The 19715-nt window shown below is 47.5% G+C and overlaps 1 long non-coding RNA gene across 1 annotated transcript; it reads left to right on the forward strand.

The window, feature by feature from the left end:
- Positions 1–15675: 15675 nt before the first annotated feature.
- On the forward strand, positions 15676–18931 carry LOC308675949. Its single transcript, XR_014028242.1, has 2 exons — positions 15676–15805; positions 17039–18931. It is a non-coding gene; the product is annotated as an uncharacterized lncRNA (long non-coding RNA).
- Positions 18932–19715: the final 784 nt, after the last annotated feature.

The following is a 19715-nucleotide window of genomic DNA, read 5'->3' on the forward strand; positions in this document are numbered from 1 at the left end:
GCAATTAAGGAGCAGCTCATTAAATTTAGCGGTTACTGCGCTTTCCAAAACAAGCCGGGAAGGCATATTTATAAAGCCTTTTCTTTTCAAAAATGCCACCCGCTTTACCTAATGGAGCCTAATGAATTTGACAATTCCGATGCGTTAAGCGGCAAACTGCTCAGAAAGAAGGCAGGGGTGATTAAAGACCGATACCGTTGTTTTTTTTTTTAAGGAAACGGGAAGTCGGTTGACTTGGGAACTCCCTGCCACAAGATCTGGCAAAGGTCACCGTCTTCAAAAAAAAAACAACCACAACCCTATTGCATTAAGGGAAAAAGACTAGATTGATCTCTTCATCTTTCCGCCACTTTCAAAAGATTCAAAGTCCGATCGATCAACGCTACCGTATTAAATTTAAAAGCAGCAAATTTGAAGTCGGGGAAGAGAAGGAGAATAGCCTTTTGCAGAGAGGAACGGGGTTTTTTTCCCAACTCCAAGGGGGGGGGGCTATTAAACGCCCCTTCCTCGTTATCGTTCTGGACATGCCCACTTTTTGGCCTGGCCGCCAAAGCATTTCTCGAATCCCTCAAGGGTCAAAAAAGGTCAGGATGGAGGAAGCCGTGGCAAGGCGGACACGCCTAAACAACAGGCGGAGCATCCATGTGCTGTGGTGGGCTCCATTTTGACTTTTTTGACCCTTGCCCTGTCAATGCCCCTCTGAGTGATTGTATTCCTTTGTAAACGTCCCAGGGAGCTGAACCAGTCCCAAAGCAACATGGAGACTAAACTCCCAAAGCTTTAAAACTCTTTTTGATTTCTCCCCACGATCTTTCCTTTCCTCCCCTCCACCCCGCCTTCTCTTTGACGGGACTGTAAACAGCAGGCAGGCCCCTCGTTTAACATCTAATTACCCTGAAACTTCAATGCAATTAAGAGAGGGAAGGGCTGGGATGCCCCCAGCTCCTCCGCAGCCGTTTTTTTCTTCTCCAGAGGCGTTTGCTTAATTTCCTAATTATTTCCTTTTATTTATTTATCTCCCAGCATTAATTTGGGATTTTCCGAGGAGTAACGTTAAAATCGGCAGGGAGGGAATGCAGGCGGCTTCTAGCTAGCTTCTAGCTAGCTTCTAGCGCAACGTATACAAATGCTCTTGCTCTTGCCTTGCCCATCATCTGCCTCCAACCACGTCCCGGAAGCAGCTGGAGCTTCCGTACAGCCTCCAAGGGCAGACCCTTGATGCACAGTGCATCGCGGTCATCCGGATGAAAGGTGCACCTGGACGGGTGCCCGGAGGGACGGGTCTCCCAATCCCAGTCCCAAGGCTGTCCTAGCCACGGCCGCCACCTGCTCCATCGCCAGGAGCAATAAGTGACACAATTTCCCCAAGTGGCACATCTTGGACCCGGGGGGGGGGGCGAGGGGGCTTCAGGATGAGATATCCCCAGTGGTGGGATTCAGCCGGTTCCCACCCCTTCGGCAGAACCGCTAGCTATTTATTTGCGTCCCCCCTGGCCCAGAATGAACCTCCAGAAGCGGCAACCCATATGGAGAACCGCTTGTTTCGCCTACTTGAATCCCACCACCGGATACTCCCCTCCTGCTTCCCCACACACACCCCCGAACCCCCAAACTGGGCTCCCCGTTTCCCAGGTGGTGGTGGTGGGGAGGGCCCCGCAGCTTTGTCGATCCACCGAGCGTCTTCTTCTTCTTCTTCTTCTTCTTCTTCTTCTTCTTCTTCTTCTTCTTCTTCTTCTTCTTCTTCTTCTTCTTCTTCTTCTTCTTCTTCTTCTTCTTCTTCTTCTTCTTCTTCTTCTTCTTCTTCTTCTTCTTCTTCTCCTGGACTGAATGCCTCCCTTTTCTCGCTCCTTCCTTCCTTGCGGAGCACGGGAAAGCCTGAAACCGGGCCAGCCAGCCGCTTTCCACCCCCCCAGAGGGTGCCCACCTAATTGAAAATGCCATCTGTAATCTAAATGTCAGCGCTGAGGTGGTTATTAAAGCCCCACTCGATCGCCGTGCCTCATTTCGCGCTTTCAAAAAACGAGACAGGCAAGGGCCGCTAACGGAGCGTGGAAGCGATGCAGTGAATCACTCGTTCCCTGCCGGCGGGAATCTCCTTTATTTCTGACTCTGCCCTCATCCTCTGCGAGGGGTACCAAATCCTCCCAGGTGGATGGCTGCCCTTTGGAGCTTGGGAAGGCATGAAAAGGAACACCTCTGAACGTGGGCAGAGTGTTCCCACCTCTTCCGCCTCCCCTCCCGAAGGAGCGTCCATTTGGGGGGGGTCTTCTCACAGGACATCATCAGAGTTGGGAGGGACCTTGGAGGCCTTCTAGTCCAACCCCTTTGCTCAAGGTGGAGGCCTTATGCTATTTCAGACAAACGGCTGTCTTAGTCTCCACTTAAAAAACCCCCAGTGATGGAGCAGCCACAACTTTTGGAGGCAAGCAGTTCCACCGGTCAATTGTTGGGAAGTTTCTCCTTAATTCCAGGTTGTTTTTCTCCTGGATTAGTTTCCATTTTCCTTTCTGGCGCTTTGGAGAAGAGGTGGACCACCACCCCCACCACCCCTTCTTTGCGACAGCCCCTCAAATATCGGAACGCTGCTATCATGTCGCCCCCTCGTCTTTGTCACTAGGCTAGACATGCCCAAATCCTGTAATTGTTCTTTATGTGTTTTGGCCTCCAGTCCCCGAAGCATCCTTGTTGCTCTTCTCTGCACCCTTTCCAGAATCTCAACATCTTATATCGTGGTGACCGTGTTTAAGCCATTGTCCACGAGGACTCCCTTTTGCAGTTACTGCCTTTCAGCCACTCTCACTTAGTCTCCTCAAAGTAATTGCCCCCCCCTCATATTGGAAAAGGTGGCCCATTAAAAAAAAACCCTGCCAGGACAACCACGCCACAAGAAACAGCTGCGATATATTGGATTATTTCATTTGCTAGCGATGGAAGGAACACGATTTAATTTCCCGAACGAGGCCGGGAGAGAAAAATCACTTTTACTTAACCGTTTCTCCTCTTTCTTTGAAGTCATTTTTTTTTTTGTTCGTTGCCAGGAGAAGGACGTGGCAGATACAGGGAACTGAAATCGCCACCTCCGTTCTTCCATCGGCGAGGAAAGTGACAATTATGAGGGGGGGGAAAAACCACACCACCCTTTCTTTTTTTTATTCCTTCCCTAAACTCTTTCCGTTCCTTGCGGTTATCGATTTCTAGCCTGGGGGACATAATGCTTAAATTAAAAATAAAATAAAATAAATGGATTGTGGGCAGGCAGGGACAGAGAATGTTTTTTAAAAGCAAAAAATAAAAATAAAAAAAGGAACGGTGGTTCTGCTCCACCATTTATTTATTGAAAAAATAAAATGTCTCATCATTTTCTTGGCTCTTTTGACTTGTATTCCTAATTTCTGTTTTACGGTAACTGCTTTTGATAGGTTGGACTGCTTTTTCCTTTTGTGTGAGGACCGATGCAAAGAATGAATTAAGCAGTTCAGCTTTCTCTCGACGGCCGGTTTCGGACCAATTTTTTTTTCATGTCTTTTTCCTAGTTTTCTTACATGTTGAAAGAGAACTTTATGGATGGAAGGCTGAGTCAACCTTGAGCCTGGTGGGACTCGAACCTGCAATAATTGCAGGCAGCTGGTGTTACTTAAGGAGGCATTAGCCCACTGCTCCACCAAGGCTCTTTTTACTCATTGGAAGACGGCTGCATCCTCCTTTTTTCCAAGATTCTTTTCCGTTCCTGTAAAGCAACTTCTCCTCATTGTCTTTCCTCCAGGCTAAGAGCAGCGCCTTTGATATCTTCCTTGGCTTCGTTGCCTTTCCGTAAAGCTGCCCCAGGTTTTTGCAAGGTCTTCTTCAAGCACGGTGGCCACCATGGGGACCTCTACTTGGGATGGGGTCTCTCCAAATCAGGACGCTGACTTCCTGAGGTTTTAAATGGATGCATTTGCCTTCTTTTCATGAGCATCACACTGCCAGCTCGTACTCAGGTCTTCATTGAGTTGGAGGTAGTATTTAGAGATAAATTTCACTAATATAATTAATCGAGTTTGGCATCCCTCATCCTTCTTCCAAGAAGCCCCTTTCTGGCCGCTATGCCCCAAATAACCACCGGAGGGCACTCTTTTCATGCCCTGTGCTATATAGATGGTCTTTGTAGTGCGTTTCAGGCTGTCATGTGTAAAATAACCACAGGGGTGCATCCTTTTCATACCCTGTGCTTTATATGGTTTGTAGTCCCTTTCAGTCCACAGGAGGGCTCTGTTTCATTCCCTGTGCTATATATGGTCTTTGTAGTCACTTTCTGGCCGCTACAACCAAAATAAACAAAGGAGGGCACTCATTCCATGCCCTGTGCTATAGATGGTCTTTGTAGTCCCTTACAGTCCCGATCCTAGGCCTTTTAAATGGCGTTTTAAGATTATTATTATTTATTAATAAAACTTTATTAATATTAGGCCACCTTATTCTACGCCAGTGTCTCAGCGAAAGGGCCACCCGTCGCCCTATTAATATTAATAAGGCGCTAATAATAAAGATAGAGAATAATAACCTTAAAATGCCATTAAAATGGTTTATTTCTCTCGGCGGCCGCAATTCCCGCTTTGGCCACAGGATGGCATTTTTCCGTGCCATAGCATTAGCATTTGGGCCGTCATAGGCCTCAATGCGGCTATCGCTAAGGGACGGGAAACAGTGCCCTCCTGTGGTCCAGGCCGGTGTAGCAATCAACAAAAGAAAAACCTTTTAAATGGCGTTTTAAGATTATTATTCTTTATTAATAAAACCTTATTAATATTAGGGCATCTTTTCGGGCGCCTGCGTCGCCACTCGTCGTCCTATTATTATTAATAAGGCGCTAATAATAAAGATAAAGAATAATAGCCTTAAAATGCGGCGGCCGCAATACTCAGTTTGGCCACAGGATGGCAGGTTTCCCGTCCTATAGCATTAACATTGGGGCCGTCATAGGCCTTTTGCCAAGGACCGGGACACCGAGAAGCGAAGCGCCAAAGCGCAGAGCGTCCCCTTTCACAGAGACCTACTCGATATGGCTGACTTCCTGTCCGATCAAATTGGCCATCCCCCAGTTTATTTCGAATCGACACTCCTGTAATGGCCGGCTTCCTGTCCGTCCTTTTTAGTCTTCCCTGCCAACTTCCTTTCGCAACGACCTTCTCGCCATGGCGGACTTCCTGTCAGTCCGCTACGCTACGGTGGTCCGCCAGTGCATTCGACGAAGTCCTTCCCAGTATGGCCGTCATCAGCTTCCTGTCCATTGGCAGCACGCTTCCCTGCTTTTTCCCGTCCTCTTTTCCGCTCTATGATACCGGGCTGCGCGTCTACCGGCAAGGCCGCAAGAAGGAAAAAGAGAAGCCTGGCAGAGCCGCAGGTAACCCGAGTCATTCCAGGAAAAACCCGGGTTTGTCTATTACCTCGTTAGCGGGGGATCCCGCTAGCTGACCGCCCGCCCTGCTATTTCTTTAAGGAGATTGTACGTATGTACGTTTGTATTTAATAATAACTGCAACAACCACAACAATAATCATGTTAGAAGGGACCTTGGAGGTCATCTAGTCCAACCCCCTGCTCAGGCAGGAAACCCTATACCATTTCAGACAGACACCTGTCCAGTCTCTTCTTAAAAACTTCCAGTGTTGGAGGCAGGTTGTTCCACTGGTTAATTGTCTTCACTGTTAGGAAGTTTCTCCTTAGTTCCAGGTTGCTTCTTGTCCTGCCTTCAGGTGCTTTGGAGAATAGCTTGACTCCCTCTTCTTTGGGGGCAGCCCCTGAGATACTGGAAGACTGTTGTCATGTCACTCTTAGTCCTTCTTTTCATTAAACTAGACATACCCAATTCCAGCAACCGTTCCTTGTACGTTTTAGCCTCCAGTCCCCTGATCATCTTTGTCGCTCTTCTTCTCCGCACTCATTCTAGAGTCTCAACATCCTTTTTACATCGTGGTGACCAAAACTGGATGCAGTATTCCAAGTGTGGCCTTACCAAGGCATCAACACTTCACGTGATCTTGATTCTATCCCTCTGTTAACGCAGCCTACCACTGAAATTCACCATAGAATTTCATTTTGTTAGATAGCGCCCAGTGTTCAAGTCTATCTAGATCCTCCTGTATCTTAAGCCTGTCTTCTGGAGTGTTGGCTATTACTGCCAGGTTAGTGTCATCTGCAATTTTTTTTTTAAATTCCATTTATATCCCGCCCTTCTCCAAAGACTCAGGGCGGCTTACAATCTAAAGCACAAATCAATGTGCTTAGCAATAGCCTTCATTCTATGTATTTGATGAGTTCCCCATCTATCCCCTCGTCCAAATCGTTGATGAAGATGTTGAAGAGCACTGGGGCACCCCACTACATACTTCTTTCCATGTAGATGCGGTTCCATTGAGGACCATACGTTGAGTACAGCCGATAGGCCAGCTACAAATCCATCTGGTGGTGATGCTGTCTAACCCACATTTTTCTGTCTTATCGAGTAGTAGGTTGTGATCTACTTTATCAAATACTTTGCTGAAGTCCAAGTAAATTATATCTGCAGCATTCCTCTGGTCCACTAATTTTGTCACTTGGTCAAAGAACACAATAAGATTTGTCTGGCATGATCTGTTTTTGATAAAACCCATGTTGGCTTTTAGTAATGACTTTGTTAGCATCTAGGTGTTTATGTTTGATGTTTCTAAAAGATATTCCTTAGAGATGTCTATATATTAATGCACATTGAATATTAAATATCTAATTGAAATAAACTGTGTACATTTTATTAAGAAACAATAAATATAAATTGATATAAAAATAAATATAATTTATTTTGAAAATATATATAACATATCGGTGCCTTATAGGTTTATCATTGAAAGTATGGATAAAACAGGGGAGACAAGAGTAGTTGGAACTCACGGAATTTATTAATTTGTTTGCTGTCCGTTTAACTTTGTAGAAATTTGTCCAAAGGCGGTGCATGCTCAGTTCAGCCCACCTAGCCCAGGTTAGGAGGAGTGGGTCTGCAGCGTAAGGGGGCTTCTCCCTGCCTATCTACTTGTCAACGGAGGCAACGCCCGAGGCGTTTTGGAGTTGCAGGGCCATCAGGCATAGCCAGGGTGGAGGGGGGGAAAGGGGGTTTCCAAGCCACGGCAACCAGAGGTGGGCCCTACAGCCCTAAAGGCACTTTGTTGGGCCTCTCCTGCAGCATAGCTACCGCTGTTCAAGGTGGCTTTACCAGCCCCCAGAGTACACCCTGGTCGATTCTTGGTCCTCACACCCTATTCGGTGGCTACCCCGTAAATCCAGAGCAGGTCTTCCAGGAGGGATCTGACTAGCACTAGGTTGGGGCAACAGGAGGATGCATGTGGTGCAGAGATCCCCAAAGCCACTTCCCATCGCACAGTGCAGATGCAGGGAAACAAACCAGCTACGCACAAAGGGCCAGGAGTTGTGTGTGCAATATTGTGGGAAAAGGCAGAAGAGGAAATCCAATTGGTTTTGCAGACCTGGGCTGCTCCTGCTGAAGCCCGGCCTTCAGTTTACATCTCTTCACCCCAACAGTTTGAGTGCAGGAATGAATCTGAAAAGGAGAAAGGAATCTGCGGGCTCAGATAAGAAATGCTAAACAAAGTGGCTGTGTTTTGGCAGTTGTCTCTAGGGAAGGAAACTGCAATTTTAACAAATATAACATAAACCCAAATAACTTGAATAAATCCTAATGTATATCCCTGCTCGTAAGAGGCCACAGCGTCTGCGGCCCAGATGTCTCGTCTTTCGGGTCGGGGCAAGGCCAGGGCAACAGGCCTGCAAATTTAGCCAATATGGAATTATAATTACAGCCTGATACAACCGAGGGGGATTCTAACAGGCACAAAACACCTCCGCACAATTTCCGCAAGCAACTTGAACAGCCACAACCCAGTGGAAGAGCTTTGGAATATTCTACGGCACTTTGCCTATTGCGGGTGAGTTTACAGACTTAATATACAGTGGTGATTGATTTGTGAAGGAGTCCAGGATGTTCCTTGCCGTCTTTCCGTCCCAACTCTTCTCCAAGCAGCCAAACACCTTGTCCTTTTCTAGCGATATAGGAAGGTTGGTCACCTTTTGTGGCAAGCAGTCCTAGAGTGAGAGTCCTGAGGTTAAAGAAGGAATAGCAGCCACAAAAGGAAATAAAACCTTTTAATATGATATTAAGATTATTATTCTGTATCTATTGAAGCTATTGAATGCTATTTAAGGGTCAGAAAACCGTGCCATCCTGTGGGTCCACGCAGGTACGGCAGCCACCAAAAGAAAAATCTTTTAAATGGCATTTTAAGATCATTATTCTTTATTAATAAAACCTTATTAATACTAGGCCATTTAATTCTGCGCCTGTGTCTCAGCAAAATGGCCATCTGTCACCCTATTAATATTAATAATGCGTTAATATTAACGAAATAATATTAATATTTAAAAATAAGGCGTTAAGAAGAAAGGTGAAGAATAATAACCTTAAAATCCTAGTTTCTTTTTGGCGGCCGCAATATCCGGTTTGACCACCGGAGGGCACGCTTTTCCGTCCCATCGCATTAGTATTGATGCCCCCATAGGCTTTTTGCCTAGGATGGAACATCGAGAAGGGAAGCACGAAAGCGCAGAGCGTCCGCCGAAGCGTCGCCAATCTAGGCTTCTCCGAAAGGGCCGAGCCGCTTCCGTCGGGCTTCTGCGCATGTCCGCTGTCTCGTTCCTCACGGGTAATCTCTGAGAGACCTTCACGGCCCGGCGAACTTCCTGTCCGTAGATATTGTAGGCCGTCGCCCAAGAATTTTGAACTAGGACCTTTCCAACATGGCTCTCTTCCGGTCCTTTCTCTTTGATCGTTCCCCTAACTTCCTTCCAAAGAGGCCTCTCTGGGCACGACCTTTTCGATGGCCTCAATACGGCTATGGCTAAGGGACGGAAAACAGTGCCCTCCTGTGGTCCAGGCCGGCGTAGCAATCAACAAAAGAAAAACCTTTTAAATGGAGTTTTAAGCTTATTATTCTTCATTAATAAAACCTTATTAATATTAGGGCATCTTATCCTGCGCCTGTGACGCCACTCGTCGCCATATTAATATTAATAAGGCGCTAATAATAAAAATAAAGAATAATAAGCTTAAAATGCGGCGGCCGCAATTCCCGCTTTGGCCACAGGATGGCACTTTCCCGTGCCATAGCGTTAACATTGGAGCCGTCATAGGCCTCAATGCGGCTATGGCTAAGGGACGGAAAACAGTGCCCTCCAGTGGTCCAGGCCGGTGTAGCAATCAACAAAAGAAAAACCTTTTAAATGGCGTTTTAAGATTATTATTCTTCATTAATAAAACCTTATTAATATTAGGGCATCTTATTCTGCGCCTGTGTCGCCACTAGCCGCCCTATTAATATTAATAAGGTGCTAATAATAAAGATAAAGAATAATAACTTTAAAATGCGGCGGCCGCAATACCCGGTTTCGCCACAGGATGGCAGGGTTCTCCTTCCCATAGCATTAACATTGGGGCGGTCGTAGGCCTTTTGCCTAGGAAAGGGACACCGAGAAGCGAAGCAACAAAGCGCAGAGCGTCCAATTTCATAAAGACCTTCTCCATATGGCGGACTTCCTGTCCGAACAAATACGCCGTCCGTCAGGGCCTTATTAAAAAAAAAAGACCTTTCCATCATGGCCGACGTCCGGTCCTTTCCTCTTAGTAATCCTCCAACTTCCTTTCAAAGAGACCTCTCTGGGCACGGCGGACTTTAGGTCCGATCAACAAGTTATAGTCCCTAAATTTAAAACTCTATTAAAAAGGTTTATTTCTCTCGTGGCCGCAATTCCCGGTTTGACCACAGGATGGCATTTTTCCGTGCCATCGCATCAGCATTTGGGCCGTCGTAGGCCTCAATGCCGCTATCGCTAAGGGACGGAAAACAGTGCCCTCCTGTGGTCCAGGCCGGTGTAGCAACCAGCAAAAGAAAAACCTTTTAAATGGCGTTTTAAGATTATTATTCTTTATTAATAAAACCTTATTAATATTAGGGCATCTTATCCTTCGCCCGTGTCGCCACCCGTCACCCTAGTATTATTAATAAGGCGCTAATAATAAATATAGAGAATAATAAGCTTAAAATGCGGCGGCCGCAATACTCAGTTTGGCCACAGGATGGCAGGTTTCCCGTCCCATAGCATTAACATTGGGGCGGTCGTAGGCCTTTTGCCAAGGACCGGGACACCGAGAAGCGAAGCGCAAGAGCGTCCCCTTTCACAGAGACCTTCTCGAAATGGCTGACTTCCTGTCCGATCAAATTGGCCATCCCCCAGTTTATTTCGATTCGACCCTCCTATAATGGCCGACTTCCTGTCCGTCCTTTTTAGTCTTCCCTGCCAACTTCCTTTCGCAACGACCTTCTCGCCATGGCGGACTTCCTGTCAGTCCGCTACGCTACGGTGGTCCGCCAGTGCATTCGACGAAGTCCTTCCCAGTATGGCCGTCATCAGCTTCCTGTCCATTGGCAGCACGCTTCCCTGCTTTTTCCCGTCCTCTTTTCCGCTCTATGATACCGGGCTGCGCGTCTACCGGCAAGGCCGCAAGAAGGAAAAAGAGAAGCCTGGCAGAGCCGCAGGTAACCCGAGTCATTCCAGGAAAAACCCGGGTTTGTCTATTACCTCGTTAGCGGGGGATCCCCCCGTCCCCCCTCCCGCCACCCTGGCCCTCATTTGGTCCTCTCCCCTCAGCTGACCGCCCGCCTTGCTATTTCTTTAAGGAGATTGTACGTATGTACGTTTGTATTTAATAATAACTGCAACAACCACAACAATAATCATGTTAGAAGGGACCTTGGAGGTCATCTAGTCCAACCCCCTGTCCAGTCTCTTCTTAAAAACTTCCAGTGTTGGAGCATTCACAGCTTCTGGAGGCAGGTGGTTCCACTGGTTAACTGTCTTCACTCTTAGGGAGTTTTTCCTTAGTTCTAGGTTGCTTCTCTCCTTGGTGAGTTTCCATCCGTTGCTTCTTCTTGTCCTGCCTTCGGGTGCTTTGGAGAATAGCTTGACTCCCTCTTCTTTGGGGGCAGCCCCTGAGATACTGGAAGACTGCTGTCATGTCACTCTTAGTCCTTCTTTTCATTAAACTAGACATACCCAATTCCAGCAACCGTTCCTTGTACGTTTTAGCCTCCACTCCCCTGATCATCTTTGTCGCTCTTCTTCTCCGCACTCTTTCTACAGTCTCAACATCCTTTTTACATCGTGGTGACCAAAACTGGATGCAGTATTCCAAGTGTGGCCTTACCAAGGCATCAACACTTCACGTAATCTTGATTCTATCCCTCTGTTAACGCAGCCTACCACTGAAATTCACCATAGAATTTCATTTTCTTAGATAGCGCCCAGTGTTCAAGTCTATCTAGATCCTCCTGTATCTTAAGCCTGTCTTCTGGAGTGTTGGCTATTACAAAATTACGTCTGCAATTTTTTTTAAAAAATCCCATTTATAACCCGCCCTTCTCCGAAGACTCAGGGCGGCTTACAATCTAAAGCACAAATCAATGTGCTTAGCAATAGCCTTCATTCTATGTATTTGATGAGTTCCCCATCTATCCCCTCGTCCAAATCGTTGATGAAGATGTTGAAGTGTACTTTTTTAAATTTATATTTATTTATTTATTTTTATTCCATTTATATCCCGCCCTTCTCCAAAGACTCAGGGCGGCTTACAAGCTTAGCAGTAGCCTTCATTCTATGTATATGCCTGCTTATTAGGGCTTTCACACACACCCCAGCGGCATTATTACAAAGTCAGCTTAATTGCCCCCAACAATCTGGGTCCTCATTTTACCTACCTCGGAAGGATGGAAGGCTGAGTCAACCTTGAGCCTGGTGGGATGTGAACCTGCACTAATTGCAGGCAGCTGGTGTTACTTAAGGAGGCATTAGCCCACTGCATGGAAAGAAGTATGTACTTGGGCACCCCACTACATACTTCTTTCCATGTAGATGCGGTTCCATTGAGGACCATATGCTGAGTACGGCCGATAGGCCAGCTACAAATCCATCTGGTGGTGATGCTGTCTAACCCACATTTTTCTGTCTTATCGAGTAGTAGGTTGTGATCTACTTTATCAAATACTTTGCTGAAGTCCAAGTAAATTATATCCGTAGCATTCCTCTGGTCCACTAATTTTGTCACTTGGTCAAAGAACACAATAAGATTTGTCTGGCATGATCTGTTTTTGATAAAACCCATGTTGGCTTTTAGTAATGACTTTGTTAGCATCTAGGTGTTTATGTTTGATGTTTCTAAAAGATATTCCTTAGAGATGTCTATATATTAATGCACATTGAATATTAAATATCTAATTGAAATAAACTGTGTACATTTTATTAAGAAACAATAAATATAAATTGATATAAAAATAAATATAATTTATTTTGAAAATATATATAACATATCGGTGCCTTATAGGTTTATCATTGAAAGTATGGATAAAACAGGGGAGACAAGAGTAGTTGGAACTCACGGAATTTATTAATTTGTTTGCCGTCCATTTAAATTTCGAGAAATTTGTCCAAAGGCGGTGCATGCTCAGTTCAGCCCACCTAGCCCAGGTTAGGAGGAGTGGGTCTGCAGCGTAAGGGGGCTTCTCCCTACCTATCTGTTTCTCAACGGAGGCAACGCCCGAGGCCGGGTGAGAGTTTTGGAGTTGCAGGGGCATCAGGTATAGCCAGGATGGGGGGGGAGGATTTCCAAGCCACGGCAACCAGAGGTGGGCCCTACAGTCCTAAAGACACTTTGTTGGGTCTCTCCTGAAGCGTGGCCACCACTGTTCAAGGTGGCTTTGCCAGCCCCCGAAGGACACCCTCGTCGATTCTTGGGCCTCACACCCTATTCGGTGGCTACCCCGTAAATCCAGAGTAGGTCTTCCAGGAGGGATCCGACAGTCTGCATCTGTTCACCCCAACAGTTTGGCTGCCTATCGAGTGCAGGAATGAATCCGAAAAGGAGAAAGGGATCTGCGGGATTTGATAAGAAATGCTAAAGAAAGTGGCTGTTTTTTGGCAGTTGTCTCTAGGGAAGGAAACTGCAATTTTAACAAATATAACATAAACCCAAATAACTTGAATAAAACCTAATGTATATCCCTGCTCGTAAGAGGCCACAGCGTCTGCGGTCCAGATGTCTCGTCTTTAGGGTCGGGGCAAGGCCAGGACAACAGGCCTGCAAATTTAGCCAATATGGAATTATAATTACAGCCTAATACAACAGAGGGGATTCTAACAGGCACAAAACACCTCCGCACAATTTCCGCAAGCAACTTGAACAGCCACAACCTAGTGGAAGAGCTTTGGAATATTCTATGGCACTTTTTTTTTAAATTCCATTTATATCCCGCCCTTCTCAGAAGATTCAGGGCGGCTTACAAGCTTAGCACTTTGCCTATTGCGGGTGAGTTTACAGACTTAATATACAGTGGTGATTGATTTGTGAAGGAGTCCAGGATGTTCCTTGCCATCTTTCTGTCCCAACTCTTCTCCAAGCAGCCAAACACCTTGTCCTTTTCTAGCGATATAGGAAGGTAGGTCACCTTTTGTGGCAAGCAGTCCTAGAGTGAGAGTCCTGAGGTTAAAGAAGGAATAGCAGCCACAAAAGGAAATAAAACCTTTTAATATGATATTAAGATTATTCTTCTGTATCTATTGAAGCTATTGAATGCTCTTTAAGGGTCAGAAAACTGTGCCATCCTGTGGGTCCACGCAGGTACGGGAGCCACCAAAAGAAAAATCTCTTAAATGGCATTTTAAGATCATTATTCTTTATTAATAAAACCTTATTAATACTAGGCCATTTAATTCTGCGCCTGTGTCTCAGCAAAATGGCCATATGTCACCCTATTAATATTAATAATGCGTTAATATTAACGAAATAATATTAACATTAATATTTAATAATAAGGCGTTAAGAATAAAGGTGAAGAATAATAACCTTAAAATCCTAGGGGTTTTTTTTGCGGCCGCAATATCCGGTTTGACCACCGGAGGGCACGCTTTTCCGTCCCATTTGGCCTAGGATGGAACATCGAGAAGGGAAGCACGAAAGCGCAGAGCGTCTGCTGAAGCGTCGCCAATCTAGGCTTCTCCGAAAGGACCGAGCCGCTTCCGTCGGACTTCTGCGCATGTCCGCTGTCTCGTTCCTCACGTGTAATCTCTGAGAGACCTTCTCCGCCCGACTAACTTCCTGTCCGTAGATATTGTAGGCCGTCGCCCAAGAATTTTGAACTAGGACCTTTCCATCATGGCTCTCTTCCGGTCATTTCTCTTTAATCGTTCCCCTAACTTCCTCCCACAGAGGCCTCTCTGGGCACGACCTTTTCGATGGCCTCAATACGGCTATGGCTAAGGGACGGAAAACAGTGCCCTCCTGTGGTCCAGGCCGGTGTAGCAATCAACAAAAGAAAAACCTTTTAAATGGCGTTTTAAGATTATTATTCTTCATTAATAAAACCTTATTAATATTAGGGCATCTTATCGTGCGCCTGTGTCGCCACTCGTCTCCATATTAATATTAATATTAATAAGGTGCTAATAATAAAGATAAAGAATAAAAACCTTAAAATGCGGCGGCCGCAATACCCGGTTTCGCCACAGGGTGGCAGGGTTCCCCATCCCATAGCATTTACATTGGGGCGGTCGTAGGCCTTTTGCCTAGGAAAGGGACACCGAGAAGCGAAGCAACAAAGCGCAGAGCGTCCAATTTCACAAAGACTTTCTCCATATGGCGGACTTCCTGTCAGAACAAATACGCCGTCCGTCAGGGCCTTAAAAAAAAAGACCTTTCCATCATGGCCGACGTCCGGTCCTTTTCTCTTAATAATCCTCCAACTTCCTTTCAAAGAGACCTCTCTGGGCACGGCGGACTTTGGGCCCGATCAACAAGTTATAGTCCGTAGATTTAAAACTCTATTAAAAAGGTTTATTTCTCTCGGCGGCCGCAATTCCCGGTTTGACCACAGGATGGCATTTTTCCGTGCCATAGCATTAGCATTTGGGCCGTCATAGGCCTCAATGCCGCTATCGCTAAAGGACCGAAAACAGTGCCCTCCTGTGGTCCAAGGCGGCGTAGCAGCCAGCAAAAGAAAAACCTTTTAAATGGCGTTTTAAGGTTATTATTCCTCATTAATAAAACCTTATTAATATTAGGGCATCTTATCCTTCGCCCGTGTCGCCACCCGTCACCCTATTAATATTAATAAGGTGCTAATAATAAAGATAGAAAATAATAACCTTAAAATGCGGCGACCGCAATACCCGCTTTCGCCACAGGATGGCAGGGTTCTCCTTCCCATATCATTTACATTGGGGCGATCGTAGGCCTTTTGCCTAGGATCGGGACAGCGAGAAGCGAAGCACCAAAGCGCAGAGCGTCCCCTTCCTCATGCATGACGCCCAAACATGCGTCTCGGGCACCGTTTCAGTAAGGCCTCTCTTTCCTTCCTTCTTAGGGGAGAAGAATAGCAAGGATTCGTTCTTTATTCGTGGAGCGTCACGGGTTGGGCGTCGCTCTATCCCGCCCTCTGCGGAGCTCTATGGTAGCTCGTCTAAGTTTTCCCGTGCTGGCCTCCCGGAAGTGCCCCTCCCTTCCTCCCTCCTGAACCGGAAGTGGGAAGAGCAGGGCAGCCGTCCTCCAGTCGGGCCTGGTCTGGGCAGCCGTTTTGCAGCGTCGCCATGGCCGCAGTTGGGGAGCCGCGTCGGGGGGAGATGAAGCGCCGCCGCCGGGTGGAGAAGCTGCTCCCCGGAAACGAGCCCGGCAAAGGAGGTGAGGTCCGGCCGCCGGGAGGCCCTTTGCCACTGAGTGCCGGACTACCGGCCCCATGGTGCTGGTCCGCCTGAGCTGCCCTAGCAAGGCCGGGGAGGGAGGGGGGAATCTTATCCTCTTCCTCGCCCTCCTCCGGCGGGGGCGGCGTTGGGGCCGAGCTAAAAGGGGTGAATCCCGGACCCGGGTCGGGCAGGTTGTGCGAATGCAGCCGGGCGGGGCTCCTGATAGGGGAAGCCGGACACGTGTAGCCGAAGCTGCTCCGGGCCCCCAGCCTCCGCCTCGGTTTTGCTAGCTGGGCTTTCCATCAAACTCTCATACTAGGTAGATAACGTGGCCAACTGTTTCTGCTTGGAAACAGGCGAACCACGGTTGCTCCCTGGTTTGTTTATCAGCGGTGGTTTAGAGGTCCGCCCGGGCTTAAATCCTGGTTTGTGTCCTTTCACCTTGGCACAGGCAGAGTTGCCAAGGGGGAAAGACGCTGGTTTGCTGTCCGTGTGCTAAGCCGTAAACCAGGGTTCATAAACCGCAGCGGTTGAGCTGGCCTGATATCTCAAAGCAAGGCAAGCTGCGAAGTTTAGGGGGGTTTTTTGTTTCTTTATATTGAGCCCCGTAGTTCAATACAATTTAACTTTTGGGGTTTCTTTTTTATTTTTAAAGTGGCCTTTAGCCAAAGTGCTCTGGCAATGCGCTAGCGAATAAAACCCAACAGAATGCAAAAACCAGGAAGCAGCCAGACAGTCTTCCAAAAATTACAACGGTGCCCAGAGAAAGTGCAGCTTAAAACCCCGGGTAGCATTGTGGAGGAGACTTAACCCGGTTTATGAGGGAATTTCTTCCCCAGGTTTGGAAAAGCCTTAAGGCTGGGAAACTTGGCTCCCGGGCTTTTAGCTGTCCTGGCAAAGTGGGAGAAATCACATTTTCCAGTGCTGCTCTAAAAAAGAAAAGTCAGGTCCCTGATGGAACAGGCTAGGTACGATAGATACAAGCTTTCCTTACGGTAAACAGATAGCTCTCAACATTTGTGATAGTTCTCAACATTTGTTGTGACACATTTGTTAAGGGAATTTTGCCCCATTTTATCGCTGTTCTTGCCACAGTTCTTAAGTGAATCTGACTTCTTGCCCATGCATTTTGCTTCTCAAAATCGAAACATCCACCCATTTTTAAATGCCTCTTGCTGCTGCTGTTTGTGCAGGTGCCTTATTTCCCCTTTTCTTGCTGTTTTTTCTCCAGGTAGCCAAGAGGGTGGCCGGGTGTTGTAGATGGCCAGCTTCCCGGTGGATTTCCCACTCCACCCGCCCGCCGTGCAGCCCACGGATTGCAACCCGCCTCCCGCAGAGCTTCGCCCACCCTCCACCGGAAGGCAGCTTTTGAAGTAATACCAAAGACGAAGCGATCCAGCGTCTGAACTCTGCATCACGTTTATTTTTTGGATGATACGGCACAGCCAGTCCTGTGGACTACCTTCTTTCTTTTTCTTTGACTTTCTGTCTCTATCTTTGGTGTGCATCGTGTTGGTTTCGTTGCTTGTCCCCATCCTGCCCTTTCTAGGCATTTGCTCCTTAGAAGAGTCCATCAGCAGCAGATTCCCTGCCCTGGGAGTTGTTAGGAAAAAGACAGACAGAAACAGGTAGGATATTGTACTTGGGGGGATCCCAGTGCTTCCCTTCTGGAAGTGTGTGTGTGTGTGTGTGTGTGTGTGTGTGTGTTAGAGAGATTGTCTTGCTGCCCTCTGAGGTTGCTGCCTTGCAGACGTTTCATTACCCAACTAGGTAACCTCATTACTGCATGGTTGACGTTACCTAGTTGGATAACGAAACGTCTGCAAGAAAACCAAACTCGGAGAGCACCAGGGACTTTAGTTCAACCCTGAGGTACATTCTCTGTGTGTGTCTGGGTGTGTGCACATACAACACAGAGATATTCTCCATTTTAATATGCTTTTGTGCACAAATAATGCAGGGTTTTGCTTTTCCCTGGTATCCACACCCAGGAGTTAATATGGAGCCCTTGCCAGCTTTCAACCGTGTGTCTGCCTGTGTCTCTGTGTGTGTGTGTGTGTGTGTGTGTGTGTGTGTGAGAGAGAGAGAGAGAGAGAGAGAGAGAGAGAGATTGTCTTGGTGCCTTCTGAGGTTGCTGCCTTTCAGAAGTTTCATTACCCAACTAGGTAACCTCATTAGTGCATGGATGACATTACCTAGTTGGGTAACGAAACATCTGCAAGAAAACCAAACTCGGAGAGCACCAGGGACTTTAGTTCAACCCTGAGCTACATTTTCTGTGTGTGCATGGCATACAACACAGAGCTATGCTCCATTTTAATTGGCTTTTGTGCACAAAGAATGCCAGGTTTTGCTTTGTTTTTTTTTAAAAAGGCCTGGATGAGGATATGGAATTGCACATTTTCCCTGGTATCCACATCCAGGAGTTAATATGGAGCCCTTGCCAGCTTTCAACCGTGTGTCTGCCTGTGTCTCTGTGTGTGTTAGAGAGAGAGAGAGACAGAGAGAGAGAGAGAGAGAGAGAGAGAGATTGTCTTGGTGCCCTCTGAGGTTGCTGCCTTGCAGACATTTCATTACCCGATTAGGTAACCTCATTAGTGTATGGATGACGTTACCTAGTTCGGTAACGAAACGTCTGCAAGAAAACCAAATTCGGAAAGCACCAGGAACTTGAGTTCAACCCTGAGCTACATTCTCGTGTATGCAACACAGGTATGCTCCATTTTAATTGGCTTTTGTGCACAAAGAATGCAGGGTTTTGTTTTGTTTTGTTTTTTAAAAGGCAGGGCAGCCTGGGTGAGGATACGGAATTGCACATTTTCCCTGGTATCCACACCCAGGAGTTAACATGGAGCCCTTACCAACTTTCAACCTGTGTGTGTGTGCGCGTGCTTGCCCATTTTGGTGGAAAAAAGAATGCAGGGGCCAAACTTTTAAAACACCCCTGCAGTCTTTTTCTCCCCCCCTTCCCCTAGTGCATTTTGAACAGAAACCACACTTAAGCCAAGATAGCTCAGTGGGACCTTAGCTTCATGTCAAAGTATCCATCACTTTAAAATTAAGGCTTTCCAGCCAATCAATTGAAATAACAATAAAAATGAAGAGTTCACTCAGTTTATAAAAACAGGTACGTGTCGGGGTGCGTCCTTCACAACTGGGGACAGGGAACATTAAAGTATTGGGGGAGAGGGCGATAGGTACACACAGCCCGAGTTATTTGGTCTGAGCCAGCTCCGACCAAAGGGGGTAAGTATGGAATGGTACCGGCTGTGGGAACCCCACCAGACGGCAAAGGACACGGAGAACAGGTAAGAACAGGTAAGTTGGGGGTGGAGGGTACAGGTGCTGGGAAGGAGGAGGGGGGACAGGCAGGCCAGGGGCTTAGAGAGGCAGACTCAGCCCTCCAACCACCTGGCCTGCCTGCCCCCTCCCAATCTTCCCAGCACCTGCATTTCCCTCCCTCCTCTTGGCCCCCCCATCTTTGGCCCAAAGGGGTGCCCGAGGTAGGGAGGGGCAGGCCCTGGGTGCCCCCCCAGGCCTGCCAGGGTGGATGGCGCATCTTCCCAGGGCTCCCCTCCTCTTCCCCTCCCTCCCTCCACCCCAGGAGGGCTGCTGGGGGCTAGGCGGAGGTGGGGAGAGCCCTAGAAGGATGTTGGAGGCTGACAGGGGTGGCTCCTTGCCAGGGCTCCTTGCCAACACCCCTTCCTCTCCCCTTCCCAACTCCCCTGGTGCCACGGGTGCAGGCACGGGCAAAGGAGGGAATGGGAGGCCCTGGGGTGAAGGGGGGGGGGCATCGGCAGGCACAAACTCCTCCCTTTAAATGTTGGGGAGAGCCTGCCCATTCCCCCCTCCCGGCCTCCCTTTCCCTCCTGAGTCTTTGCCACCCACGGGGTCCCTGCCAGATGGCA

The sequence above is a fragment of the Vipera berus genome, assembly GCF_964194415.1.
Source record: "Vipera berus genome assembly, chromosome: 17".
NCBI classification, from domain to species: Eukaryota; Metazoa; Chordata; class Lepidosauria; order Squamata; family Viperidae; genus Vipera; species Vipera berus.